General features: G+C 38.5%; 1 pseudogene; it reads left to right on the top strand.

The window, feature by feature from the left end:
* Positions 1-5,041: 5,041 nt before the first annotated feature.
* On the top strand, positions 5,042-6,955 carry LOC107765856 (uncharacterized; annotated as a pseudogene).
* Positions 6,956-11,846: the final 4,891 nt, after the last annotated feature.

Raw genomic sequence — 11,846 nt, 5'->3', positions numbered from 1 at the left:
GGACAAGCAGAGTCTACAAATAAGACCGTACTCCAAAATTTAAAGAAAAGGTTGACTGATGCCAAAGTAAAGTGGAAGGACATTCTGACCGAAGTCTTATGGGCTTATCGTACAACTTCGAAATCCAGTACCGGAGCCACCCTGTTTTCGTTGGTCTATGATACCGAAGCATTAATACCGGTCAAAATGATGGAACCAAGCCTCAAGTTCCAATATGCGACCGAAGAATCAAATGGTGAGGCCATGAGTAAGAGCCTAGAACTATTGGATGAAAGGCGAGAGGCCGCCCTAGTCCGGTTAGCCGCCCAGAAGCAGCCAACTCGGAACCCGAATGAGGGAAAGTTATGTTGCATATCCGGAACCTGAATGAGGAAAAACTGGGGCCGAACTGGGAAGGACCGTATCGAGTCATCTGAATTACCGGCAAGGGATCGTACAAACTCGAAGCATAAAATGGTGCACAACTACCAAACAACTGGAACATAACGCACTTAAGGCGATACTATTGCTAAGGTACGTTTTCAGTTACCTTTTTTACAACATTATGAATCAGACTAACGTTTGCAGGTAATGGCCAAGGGAAAGTATGACTATTAGGTCTGAAAGCACACGTTGCACTCTTTTTCCCTTGAACCGGTTTTGTCCCAAATGGGTTTTCCGGCAAGGTTTGTAATGAGGCAACAGTGGATCGTGCTAACTTAGATCCGAAGACTGGTTTTAAATCGGAGTCAATGGTCGCATTAACAGTATCTGATCCCTCCCGAAGATCGACCTCGAATACTGGGGGGCCATCACCCTCGGGTTAGACTTCTTAGCAAGAAAAAAAGGTAACTTTGTACTTGAACATCTTAGGCCCGATGGTTAGGATTTATTATAAGCGCCAAACGTTCAAATGAATCGTGCCTGCATAGGCCACCGTAGCCATAGTACAAGCTTTTACTCACTTTCGATCATGTACCTTGCACACAGAAATAAAACAAAGTTCCCACCTTGTTATTATATATTTTTTTCCCTTTCAAAATATCGAGCCCAAGAGCTACCCCTACCCGAGCCTAAGTGTTGTCCCTATTCGGGGATTAACGTCTGAAATAAGTCGGGCATCTCGGGCTATCAAATCCCGGAGGCACAAAACCTATTAGGTATGCCTAAACCCAAAAGGCTACGGCCATGGTAAAAAATAGTTCAGAGACGTCCGAAGCCCGTAATCAAAAGGCCTTCAATAAAAATTCAAAACCCGCCAAAAAGGTTACCCTCGACAAAAGCATCGTCCAAGAACACTTAGCATTTTCGGAAAACTTTTGGTCACTTCGAGTTGTCAAAGCTTCGAGCAAATAAAAAATTGCATCGAGGCCAGGTTCTATTTGGACCTCCAAAAAATAAACGACTTATTACTACATTAGATTCTATGCTAAGGCATTAGAAATATTTGCAAGAATAGAAATCGTGAAAAGATGCTAAAACAGTTGAAATTGCCAAAGGGGAAAATTTTTATATATTCTGCAATATCCTAACTTCGACGACCTTTACCTTTTTGACCAAGTTGGTATGCTCCCGCTATAGGACCGATGCCTCTTTCTGAGCCCTATCAAGCTTGGTCTGGATGTCCTTAATGACCATTTTCTTGTTGCACGCTAAGGAGCTTGTACGTATCTATTTTTCTGGGCTAGCTCCTTGACCTCGAGCTCGAGCTGATTGACCTCGACCCGGTACCGGAGGAAGCTCTCATGATGAAGTACCGAGGCCTGTAAAAAGGTGAAAGACATGAGAAACATCAAACCCTAAGTAAAGTTCAAAGGAATATAATGATCCCTTACCCGGTTCAGCGCCTACTACACCTTGTTGAAAAGGCACGGCTCATTGACCTCATTCATTTTTTCCCGGTCCTCCTCAGTCACCAGGCATCGGAGGTAGCTTGCTACTCTTAATGGGAGCAAAAAGAACTCGGGAATCCTCCGGGACAGTAAGAATAATCTATATTTTACGGTCGGGATTCGCACTCGGGGCAGGGAACTGATTGATCAACTTCGGGCTCGAACTTGTCCCGCCAGCTTCCGAAGACGGATCCTTCCTCAAAACTTCTAGGTCGCCCAGACCGGAAAAATCTTCCAAAATGGACGATTTCACACCATCAAAAAAGGAACGAAGGGGATCGTCCGCACCATGAACCCCTTCGTTGGACCTCTTATTTCCTGCTCGGGCCTCCTTAAACATGGACTCAGTGTAGGAGGGCGACCCCGAAATCTCTATTATACCGGGCACTTCCTTCAGGGCAGATGGCATCCTGGGGGGCCTCAGCGCTCGTCTCCATATCTATCTCTCGAGTCTGAGGGAGATCAGCCTCCCGAATCTCCCCCTCCTCCCCCCTCCCCCCCGGCTACCACCTGCTCCTCGAGAGCGGTCGACCCGTGGGCCACAAAAATATCTTCTTCGGACTCATCCTTGAGCCAAAAAAGCGAATCTGAGTCCGGTGCTCGGTAACCAGAGCTCTTCTTTGGCTTACGAGCCAATCTCTTCTTTGGCTTCACTACGGAACTCGGGGAGCCCGAAGCTCTCCTCTTTTTCTTTTTCTTTTCCCCCGCTGCAGCCTCGGACTATCCTGAAATAGAGGGATCAACAGACAAAGACACGTCCCTATCCCCATCTAAAGGCCTAAGTTCAGTGGTCTTAGAAAAACCTACAAAAAGAAAAAAAGAAATAAGAGTAAGTATGATGTAAATAGGAAAGCCTGATATTACCTATTCGAGGAAAGGCCTTACCATGAGAACGGGCCTCCCATCGTCTCTTCGAGAGCTTGCGCCATGCGCGCTCGAAATATGACATATGTGTATAAATACCCTCGATCCACTCCTTGAACCGAGGGATAGCGTTAGGAACCCGGGCAACGGCTGCATTACCATATATGTGATGAGAAGAAATGACATAAATAAAAGATTGACGCTTAAGGAGAGACTATACTTACGATATGCATTCCACTTCTCAGGGAATGGCATGAGCTCAGGGGGAATCAAGTCTTTGGTATTCACCCGAACAAAGCATCCTTGCAACCCTGGTCTCTGTCTTCATCAATGCTCGAAAATAGGGCCTTGTTGGCCCGACGTGTAAGCTTTATTAGTCCCCCTCGAAAGATTCGAGGGGCTGTATAAACGGAGCATATGATCAATGGTGAACTGACAAGAAGCGATCTTATTCGCGAAGTAACGAAGAAGGATCACGATCCTTTATAAAGACGGATAGATTTTCCCAAGGCACACCTCGTACCTCTTGCAAAAGTTCAGGAAAACCGAGTCCACCGGACCTAGTGTGAAGGGGTAAGTGTAAACACTTAGGTACCCCTCCATGTGGGTAGTAATGGCATCCTCGGGCTCGGGGACTACTATGTCCTTGCCTTCCCAGTTGCGGACCACGGGAAGGACATCTTCGACCACGGAGCAAATGTACCTTGACACTCCGTCACTCCGGTCCTGTTTGTGTTAGGGTTTCTCGACCTTAAAGTCGTCTGCAATTGAGCAGCCCCCGGGAATAAACATTTTCAAGGGAGGCTTGGGGGTTGGTTCATCGACAGCGACCTCGGGAGAAGCCGTTTCGAGGACAACTACTTTAGGAGCAACCGCATCGGTACCAGCGGCCGGTTGAGAAGATAAAGCAGCAACTTGTTGAGGAACCGATTTAGATGTTTTATCCATTGTTATTTGAAGAAGTTTGAAAAACTCAAGAGAAGATTTTGAAAGATAAATAATTGAATTTAATGATTTGGGAAAAATCTAGGTAAAAATCTAGAAATTGCTGTGAAATCTTAAAAATAAGGGAGAATATATGAAAGTTGAAGAAGGCTGGTGATGGCTTGAGAAATCGAGGGTAGAAGATTAGTCAAAAAGTAAAAAAAGAACAAGGGGTGAAACCTTATATAGAAAAAAGTTTGTGACGCTTCGCATTCGGAGGTAATCAACTGATGGTTGACACGTGCTCGAAGTATGAACGACACTACTGATAGGACTTTTCGGCTTCTTAGCCATTTTGTGTTATAACGTACGAAAGAAGGAACCGGGAAACATCTGTCGTTTCTCATCGTTTCGGCAAACCTGCCCTCTAAGAAATGCGGGGACTATCTGTATACGGGTAAAATCGGAGGTAAGAAGCGCCCCGATTTCCCGATAGGGCGAACGAAGAGAGGGTATAACTGCGTGTAGTCAAGATCGAAGCCGGGAGCCGCCCGTATCAAAGCTCGAGCAAAACACCTAATGCCTTCGGAGCCATCGAAATCACGCCCTCGAACCTGATTCGAATAATGTGATCTAGAAAAGCATTACCAAACGACCGCACACGATCAACAAAGGACCGTGATATCCGTGCCCAACCGAATGTCACGGCGTAAACCTCGGCCCGTATCAACGGTAGATCAGTGATTAGCGAGAACAAAGTTTTTTATCTTTTTTAGAATTGTACTTAAGATAAAACTCCCATACTATATAAAGGGGAAGCTCACTATTCATTAGAGACATTGTAACACATATACGAAGGCAATATACATTCTTTTTTCTTTGGTTATTTGAAAGTTCTTGTTTTGGTTCATAAGTTCTCCATAAGCACTGGTCCGGAAATGAAGGCGAGCTTCTTGTTAAGCTTTTAACCGAGCCCGGGTTCAGTATCATCATTGGTTTGGCTATTTGTTCTATCTTTTAATTGCTTGTCTATCGTCATTAATCGCTTGTATCAAATTAATCTACGTATTCTTAAAACCGCGTATAAATTCAATTGTTATCAATTTTTAAAGATAAACAACTTTACAATAATTTTTTCTTCCTCTATATGTATAAATATTTCGTTAATTAAATATTTTATTTCTTCGTATAAATAATTTATTAAACACTTATGTGCAATTATTAAGGTGCATGCACAATGGTAGAAACTAGTAGAGTAGTAATAACTAATAATAGAGATACTAGTGTTGCAATTATCCAAGAATATTGTGCCAGGAGACAATGACTAAAAGGAGAGCCAGCGTTTGTGCCCTTTTAGTGGCCCTTTTAGCCTTTATTAGTCAAAATGACTAAAAGGGCCCCACTAAAAGAACAAAAGTCAGTGCAGTAGTACCATTTTCTAATCTTTCCTACTTTCCGAGGGAAGCAGCAAGGGGGGAAAAATGGGAATCTGGGACTTCATTAATTCCGGCAAAGAAACGGTGAAAGGATACGCACCGGATCCGGTAAAGAAGGTCTATAATACTACCTATTATTACAGTGCAGCTGCCGTTAGAAAGATTGACGACGTCGTTAGAGTTAACGGTATACAGAAGCTGGGTCAGTACATACCCGATGATGATGAAGGTCGGGCTAAGATCGTCAGTTTCAGCACAAAATTCGTCAAAAATGCTTCCGTTTATGCCGTCAAAGAAGCACCCAACTTCATTCCTGGTTTGCTCTCTTATTCATTTAGACTTTTAATCCCCCCCCCCCCCCCAAATCGTAGAAAAATGTGCATGCACTCTATGTTTATAATGAATTAGATATAGATTAATGTGGAGTGAAGTGAAAAATGTTGTGGGTAAATTATTTTCCCAAATCAGCCACCTGTAACAACTTCTCTTCCTCCTTTTTCCCTCTTAAGAATGATTATCTTGATTATCAGAATTATTAGCTTTTTTACTTCATGTATAATTCATAAGTGAAAATAGCTCATGCTCCTCCACACACACACACACACAAAAAAAAAAAAAGAAGAAGGAACTAGTCTCAGTAACAGTTTTATAATTAAATAGAAAGTATTTGAAAATTTTATAAGCAACGAATTCTTTACTTCCTAATAAATAGATAAGGGTAAAATGAGACAAAATGGAGTATGTATAAACAAAAGGTAGCAGGTATGCGGTGGAATAATCTAGGCGCGTAAACCGACCTGAAAGCCGGCATGTGGTAAATAATGTTTATTTGTAGATTTAACTTGGATTCGAATTTTAGATATGTCAAAAAAGATATAATTGCTGGGTGTGTTAGCCATGATTAAAGATCTTGAGCATGAGTATGCAATTACAGCCACCATGGGTTGTGTTAGCAACTCAATTGATCAGATAATTGCATGCACTTGAAAATAAAGTAAATAGCAAACTCTAAAATGAAATTGGGAAAAATGAAAACGTGTCATCATCTAATGAATTTGTTACATAAAACTCAGGGTGAGATTCTGGAGAAACATAGAATAATGTTGCATCAAAGTCCTGTAAGCTATATTCTCATGTTTTTTGCTGTCATTACTTTTTTGTTCTACAATATTTTTATCATAGTTTTTTTACTCCTGTAGTTTTCAAATATTGAAAAACGCTTTTTTTGAGTCGAGGGTCTAGTAGAAACAACATCTCTACCATACAAAGGTAGAGGTAAGGTCTGTGTACACTCCACCCTCCCTAGACCTCACTTGTGGGTTCACACTAGGTATGTTGTTGTAAGCTATATTCTCATGTACAGGTGGGAAGGCAGTTACCAAAATTTACTTTGACACAGTTCGTGAAATGGAAACTGAGTGTCAAAAGAAACAAGACGAATCATGTATCAAGGAAATCACTGGTACTAATTCAAGTACGAATACCACTGTTCGTAGTAAGCTCTGAGATTGCTAGATGGGGAAGAGATGCTGGAAAGCAGGGAGCTGAAGTTAGGTTCTGAAAATAGAGTTGAGGCTGATTCATTTACACATCAAACACCTGTAGATGTCATAAGAGTTTTCCTGATGAAGGAGTTTATGGGCACTCGTTATCTCGGCAATTTGTTGGTACCGGCCTGATCATCGACAACAGAAGAGGAAGGCCTAGTTTGAAGCAAACCTACGTGGAATCAGAGATTAATTCTAAGTATGTATCTGGCATCTCATATATGTTTGTATTACTGGACTGCTGGTACTTTATGCTTGTAAATAGATCTAAGTTACCTGAACTGTAGTATCATGATTCTAAATATGCTTGCAATTATGCATCACTTAAACTTTGTTGTGTTTCATTCAAGTTTAACTGATGGAAAGTGAGCTATATATATGCCTCTACGAGGGTAATTTTGAACTATAGTATCATGAGTTCGAATCTCTATACACTTGTTTCTATTTCCTCTTTATTTAAAAAGAAAAAACTTAAGAAATGGATCTTGGAGGGTAATTCGTGGTTGATGAGTTCCCTCTGCCTTGGTATGATGTCCGTATCTTAAAAAAGATGACGCTGGAAAATATGTTTGCCTTATGTTACCTTCTCAAAAAAAAAATATGTTTGGCTTGATTCGCTTGAGGTTTGATTTTTAAAAAGAATTAGCAATTGTATTTAGCGAAAACTGATTAGAACAATTGAAAGAATTTTGCTGGATTAGTCAGGTATCAAAGGATTTATAAGTTTGAGCTTAAGACATGCAAGATTTAGTTTGAACTTTACGGGTTCGAATTCGAAAGTTCATCATATCCCATCTAATTTACCGGGTTCTAAAATCTCTTATTTATATTGATTTAATACTAAACTTCACTCTAATTTATGTGAACCTATTCTTTTTAGTCAGTTAAAAAGAATGAACCCTTTCCTAATAAGAAAATTCTTAATTTTAGGATTTCAATATTACCGTTATTGAGAAGTTTTTAGCCATGCAAATGGTATGTTATATTTTAACCCGCAAGTTTCAAAAGATATATAAAAATGTTATGACATGTTTAAAAAGATTTGGAAGTGGAGGGTGCTCACCACTAGAGCAAGTCACTCTTGTCTAAGCCAAAACTATTAAGTTTAAATGACTCAGGGCATTCTGTAGACAAAACCCTCTTATAATCTTCAGTAGCATAGCCAGAAAACATGGTTGAGCTACATTATATTACATAGGAAACCAGGGAATGAAAATGAGAGAAAACAATGAGACTTGGGTGTGTTTGGTACGGTGGAAATTGTTTTCTTGAAATTTATCACTTATATTTTCATGTTTGATTGGTGAGTGAATTTGTTTTTTCCTGAAAATAGTTTTTAGTGTGTGATTAGTGAGTAGAAATATTTTTTTTGAAAGATACTGTATATAATTTAGTCAAACACTATGGGGTGGGGTGGAGGGGGGTGGGAGTAGTTTGGGGTGGGGGGAGGGGGGAGGGGTTGGGGGAATAAGGTGGATAAGATTAAAAAAGAGTTCTGAAAAATATTTTCTCTAGTCTTGTTAGGGAAAATATTTTCTTCTAATTGGAGAAAAATGAATTCATAAGGAAAATATTCTCAAAAATATTTAAATCAATCAAACATGAAAAATAAATATACCCTTGAACTCATACTTATCATATGACTAGGTATATTCGAGTCATGTAATACACGATTTTGTAAAATAATATTGATATTATTAAAGAAAATATTTGAGTAAATAATTATACATGGCATAATAAAGTATATGTGAATGATTAATGTTAATATAGTACAGTACTTTGTTTGTCTACGTTAAAATGATTGGATCGTCTGAACCTACGAAGATAACCAATTAATATTTAATTATATACATGTGATTTTCAGCAAAATCTTCCTATAAAGTAATAATTATATAATATAGTTATATTTTAAAATTAATAATTGCATAAATTACACTATCTTATTTATATAGTATAAAAACTAATATCTTTTATGAAAAATTATATAATTTTAATTTACCTTTTATTTGTGACTATTATCTCTCTTCTCCTACTTCATCCTTCTCCAATAAGTAATTTCTTTGTTACTAATATGAAAATTACATATGAAAACTATGAGATTAATATAATGATAAGTATAAAGTAGTTATGGTAAAAAATAATTCATAAATGTCTATAAAGAATTACCACAAAATAGTGTCGTCACTAAATTTTTCGCCTCTTCCAAGGATAAGCCATTTGAATCTTTTTAATTGTGAATGTTATTGTCAAATTTCTTTATAAATGTATTGTTGGTAAAAGTCATTTCGACTTCTCTGTGCACTATGTGGATATGATTAACATGACTTAATTGACTAGTAATAATATTACATCTCTTATTTGATTCAAAAAAGTCGTTATGTTATTCTCGACAACTTAGAGAAGAATATAAAACAATGAAAAATTTCATTCAGTTGGCATGATAATTAGTCTTATGGAAAGGCGTATGGTCATTTTTTGGTTCATATTGAATATGTCGTTATCAAACCATATGTCAATCGTGACGTGCATGGTAGATGACAATTTTTAATGAGAGTCATTGTATTTTTGGTTCCTTTAATCTATGATAGCTATTAAAACATAGAAAAATTTTAAGGTCTCGAAATTCTCTATTCCTTTGTTTTTGTCACGACCCAAAATCTCACTCGTCGTGATAGCGCCTATCTCAATACTAGGCAAGCCGAAAATCTCAATAAACCACAATTTCTCTCAAGATTGAAAATATAATATTTAAATACAATACAAACACTCCTCAAAACCTGGTGTCACTGAGTACATGTGCATCTAATATGAATACAAGTCTGGAAAATATTATCTATAATAGTCTGAGACCAAATATGGTAAACAAAGAGATAGAGAGGGAGAGACAAGGTCTGCGGAACACGGCAGCTACCTCAAAATCTCCTGAAAATCAACAGCGCGAAAGGATCAACACCCGCTATGTCTGGGAATACCTGGATCTACACACGAAGTGCAGGGTGTAGTATGAGTACAACCAACTCAGCAAGTAATAATAATAAATAAGGAACTGAAGATAGTAACGAGCTACACATATATGGTTCATTTCGAGTAATTCCAGCCAAGAATAGACATGCTATCAAATCTGGCAGATTAATGTCAAATCAATTTTTATACAGTTTCTGTTCATGTAATCTGTATATCAACAATCTTTTAGAGACTTTCCAACAATGACAGATAGCAACTAAGTGCAACAACAAATGGAAATCAAGTACAACCTCTTAGGACAACAATCACTCACTGGGCTCCCAGCCCTCATCACTCTCTCAATGGGTACCCGCGCTCACTGGGGGGTGTACAGACTCCGGAGGGGCTCCTACAGCCCAAGCGCTATAATCTGCACAGACAACTCACGTGCCATAATATAAATATCTGAATCCGCACGGCCAACTCACGTGTTGCACGGCCAACTCACGTGCTATAGTATAATATAAAGATCTGCACGGCCAACTCACATGCTATAGTATAATATAAGGATCTACACAGCAAACTCACGTGCTATAGTATCAATATCTCACAATCAGGCCCTTGGCCTCACTCAGTCATAAATCTCTCCAGTCTCTCGGGCTCTCAATAATCATGAAATCAGTCCAAACAACAATGATATGATGTATCAATAATAATAACAAAGATTGAGATAAAATGTGCAAGTAAAAACTGAGACCGAGTACATATAGCATTTAGCAGGCAATTCAACAAGTACGCGACCTCTGTGGGTCCCAACAGTACTATCACATAGCCTAAGCATGATTTCTAACATGATTTACAGTCAAATTTTATCAACACATAGAGAGCATATAGCTAACAACAAATTATTCAACTTTACAACTTTTCGGGACGGACCATGTCACAATCCCCTAAGTGCACGCCCACACGCTCGTCACCTAGCATGTGCGTCACCTCCAAAATAATCACATGATACCAAAATCTGGGGTTTAATACCCTCAGGACCAGATTTAAAATTGTTACTTGCCTCAAGCTGTGAAATTATTATTCCGCAATTTCCTTTCCTCTTGAATTGGTCTCCAAACACCTCGAATCTTGTCATAAATAATTCGTTTCAGTCAATAAAATTCATTGGAATTCCATTAGAAAATAATGATTTTCCATAAAAATCTGAAAATTAGCTCAAAAATCGCTTGTGGGACCCACATCTCGGAACTCGACAAAAGTTATAAAATTCGGAAACCCATTAAACCACGAATCTAACCATATCAATTTTACCAAAATCCGACCCCAACTCGACCCTCAAATCTTCAATTTAAACCAAGAGGGTTTTTAAATTTTTCCAACTCAATTCACCAATTAAATGATAAAAATAACCATGGATTCGGGTAATTTAATCAATATTGAGTTAAGAACACTTACCCCATTGTTTTCTCTGAAAATCACCCAAAATCGCCTCAAATTCGAGCTCCAAATCATCAAAAATTGAAAATGGGACGAAGTCCCATTTTCAGAACTTAAACTCACTGCCCAGACATTTGCTCTACGTGATCGCGGAGAACAATTTCAATCGCCCAGATTTTACTCTACGCGATCACGGACTTTTCCACGCGATCACGATGCACAACATCACAGACATACACAGTCACAACACGATGCACAACATCACAACATCATAAATCAATTGCAAGACATAAATTGAGCAGTAAATGAGGGAACGGGGTTATAATATTCAAAATGACCGGCCGGGTCGTTACAGTTTTTAAGACAAAATTGCTATAGTCACTAAAGTATCTTAAGCTAGTCTGGCCTTGAAGATGGTTGTTGGCTTGTCCATTATTAGGTGAAGTAATGTTGTTAGATGCTTCTTTTATTTTATGCATATGCATATTAAAATCCCGTTGTTCTTAGTTCTCTCTCACACACACACGCATGTATATATGTTCGTTAACTCGATCTTCTATTGGGCTATTTTTTGGTCATGAGAGTATTCATTCAACTGTTGAGATTGATCAATTCTTATATATGAATTAAGATTTCAGACACAGAGTAATACATTTATACATATCTTTAATTATTTTCTTCTATTTTTGATACACATGCAAAAAAAATTATGTCTTAAATTTTTAATACGTGGACCTTATTATACACACAGAAAAATGTATATGTCCATGATGTTATAATAGAAATAGGTTAAAACAAATGGTCTCTTTAGTATTAAT

Source organism: Nicotiana tabacum, chromosome 21 (genome assembly GCF_000715075.1).
Source record: "Nicotiana tabacum cultivar K326 chromosome 21, ASM71507v2, whole genome shotgun sequence".
Classification (NCBI taxonomy): Eukaryota; Viridiplantae; Streptophyta; class Magnoliopsida; order Solanales; family Solanaceae; genus Nicotiana; species Nicotiana tabacum.
This window is presented reverse-complemented; position numbering and strand designations above follow the sequence as displayed.